Raw genomic sequence first — 3,294 nt, 5'->3', positions numbered from 1 at the left:
CCATCCCTGAAGGATAGGTTTGGATGCCATGAGGGGTTCCATCATGGGATGAGTTGAGGAAAAGATTGGACCTTGTGGCCAAATCTTTTGAGGGAAAAAGATTTAGCCTTGTGGTCAAATATTTATGGAGAAGGTTTGTTCTTGTGAACTAATCTTATTGAGAGTGTTTCCCTTAAAAGATTTGGCCATAAGGCCAAAACTTCTTCACCTCATGTTCATGAAGTGATATGTGAAGGATTAGTTTAGAGTTTGAACCATGCCTTGAGTCGATGGTTTCCTTCCCAAACCAGAAATTTCTTTCCCTTTAGGTTGACCCAATCTGGTCTCATATTCAATTCATTTTCAAGTTCATGGTTTACCAATTCCCATGTAGGGTTTGCTTGCTGTCATTTCTCATTTGTCCAAGTGAACCTGGACGCCGGAGTGACACCAAGAAGTCACCCCTGCTATCAATGTACCCCTGCTGGTCAAATATCTCTGCCAAGACACCTACGTTGTCTCCCACCACCCTGATGGCCTTGTTTATGATGAGCCTACACAAGGGCATCAGAGGCACCTCCATATCTTTCTTGACAACAAGTGTGTCTATGACCTCCTGTAACAAGTGCACCTTAATGCGCTTTCCATATCAGTTACTTAGCTCTCTAGGAAGATGGATATCTCCTGCCTCTTTACCTTCAAGCAAATGTCAAATTTTAGAAAATCATTCAATTATCAACCTCAATACCCAATAGCATCACATGATCAATACGATATAATAAATAAGATTTTACCATTCTAAACAATTTCATAACCTTTACCTTGAAGCTCATGTGTTGCACCGCTACTCTCTACTGGTCCCTTCAATTTTTCAGATGCCTTACTTATTTCTGATGCAAGAGGATTGGGCACATTGATCCTCTCCAAGGAAGATATCTGAGATGCAGGCACTGCTCCAGAGGTGATCTCTGGACCTTCTGACATTGTAGTCTCTGGAAATCTCCGCTGAGATCGCAAGGAATAGTGGGATCCAAGTCCACTACTAGACTCCATCTGCAACAAATTAATCAGGAGTTCTTATACAATTAGGCAAAACAATATGATCTCCTAGTTCACATGGCATCAATCTTGGGATCAAAATAATGAATATCCTCTCTAAAAATCTTCATACTCAAAGATGTGGCCTTTGTTGAAAACTTAGATTAGAAAAATACCTTTGCTACTATATTGTCGTTGCATCCTTGCTACTACATGTGTTATTGTATTTACTTTATGTAATTGCTATTTCTAAAGATAAACTGGAAAGCGCCACCAAGATACATTATTACTTATCCATGGCACTTTTTTAAGGTAGGGACAAATCTGTTCTACATTTGGTAGACAAGGAAGAACAACCCAGATAAGACAGAACAATGTATTCAACAAGACCCAGACCTCTGTGGTATGTTAAGGGGTTACGGAACTAGTACTGAGATCTATCAAGGTCAGATTAAGTTTATGACTCCATACTTCACTCCTTTAATAATTAACAAAAGTGGTGAGATTAAGTAGGAAGAAGAACTTGATAAACAGCTTCAAGCAATAAACCACTACAATCAAAGATTAGGGAAAAAATGAGTGTGGTGGTTGCATCCCAATATGGAATTTTGAAAATCTGCGAGTGACAGCTTTCCCTGTCCTCTCTTTAATCCCATCTTGATCACACGGTGAATGCCTCCTGCTTGTCCTGGCTTCAATCTGCCATTTTTCCAAGAAAGGACTTTAACAAAAAATGAGGAAAAATCACCAGCGTCCTAAACTTTTCTGCCTTGGTCAATTGAGAAAATGCAAATTTCCCACGGGCATTTGGATATGGCAAAAATTGTGATCCACGAGTGGCTTGTGACTTCATGAAGCCTTGAAAAAATGTCATTTCATGCCTGAATCCACAATGCTCCAAATGCCACCAGCAGTGAAGGCTATGGCCAAGACCATGACACCAATAGCAGTACATCAAGGCACTACTATTCCAAAGAGTGAAACAATCAACCTCGACTGCTACCTCTAGGCTCAGTATTAGTCATAGAAATCTAGCAATTTTCTCCCCTACACTGATGTTCTATGTGAACAGTAAAAGCATTTCTCTAGAGCGAGTAACTAACGAGTGCACTCGACTCTTATCGAATAGCACTATGTTCCAAACTTCATGTAATAGCTTGTAGTTGCATAGGGAGATAGCGCTCCACCAGACACTCGAGGTGCATATAACATGAGCAGGGATGGCAATGCAGGGTCAAGGAGTCGTGACATTGAAATAATATCAAGTGGAACAGAGATGTGCTCGAAGCTATGCTACATCACGACTTCTTGGAGGTAAGGGACGTATAGTACTCCTTTATGAATGATGCATTGAATCTTGATAGCGGCTAAGAAAAAGCAAAGTAGTGGAAGGAAATGATGAAGGAGAGGGATCCACAATAGATGAAGATTATTCTTGCCTCGATTTCGCATAGGGATTGGTAGACCAGGGATGTCCTAATAGCTCGTAGTGCACTACTCCCTTGTTTTCGACTCCAAAACTCAACTAGTAATTTGAAGCTAGCACTAGCTGTGCTTTGTTGAGCTCATACAATGGTAGCAATGCCATACAATCCTGCCAAAACAAAGATGGCACACTCGTGAGGCCTCCTAGCAACCCGGCCAAGCTTCGTTTGGCCCCTTACTATGTGGTTTGCGCCTAGCGCAAACCCGTCTTCCTCAAGCGGCATGGCCATCTTTTGCCATTTGGCTGTGGCAGAAGTGGTTTGCGCCCAGCACAAATCGAGAGTGGACCACCTTGAAGCCATATATGGCCATTTGGCTGAGGCAGCATAGATTTGCGCCCAACACAAATGGCTTGTTGAGCCACCAAAAGGCCTTTTTGGGCCATTTGGCTCTGCCAAGTGCAACTTTTGCCCAGCGCAAACGCTGGAAGCAGGAGAAAACAGTTCGGGATGAAGGAGGAACTAGGCAGAGAGTCGAGTCGAGTCGAGTTGTTGGAGCAGAGAGTCGAGTCGACTTGTTGGAGCAATTGTTGGCTTAAAAAGAAGATAGAAGGCCTAGAGGTATTGCACTTTACCCTTTGAGCCATTAAAGCGATGATGGACTACTTCCAGAACAATGTCACAAGCCATTGATCTTGCCTTAATACAGAAACTACTCACTCCGCATTAGCTCGCACAAAGCTTTTCAATTGTAAACTAAAAAAGTGCAAATGCAAACTGCACCCCTCAGTACAATGACTCTCAGCGAGTGAAGGCGGAACGTTCACGATGAACCTGATCGAGAAAGCCTTGC

General features: G+C 42.4%; 1 long non-coding RNA gene across 1 annotated transcript; it reads right to left on the bottom strand.

The window, feature by feature from the left end:
* Nucleotides 1-448: 448 nt before the first annotated feature.
* Nucleotides 449-1,021, bottom strand: LOC147900426 (uncharacterized). The gene is made up of 2 exons (XR_015541288.1): nucleotides 801-1,021; nucleotides 449-675 (listed from the first exon to the last, which is right to left on the bottom strand). It is a non-coding gene; the product is annotated as an uncharacterized LOC147900426 (long non-coding RNA).
* Nucleotides 1,022-3,294: the final 2,273 nt, after the last annotated feature.

The sequence above is a fragment of the Dipteris shenzhenensis genome, chromosome 7 (genome assembly GCF_047967505.1).
Source record: "Dipteris shenzhenensis isolate YYH24624 ecotype China chromosome 7, Dip_SZ_1.0, whole genome shotgun sequence".
Taxonomy (NCBI): Eukaryota; Viridiplantae; Streptophyta; class Polypodiopsida; order Gleicheniales; family Dipteridaceae; genus Dipteris; species Dipteris shenzhenensis.
The sequence above is the reverse complement of the archived record's forward strand: the minus strand, read 5'-3'. Positions and strand labels throughout refer to the sequence as shown.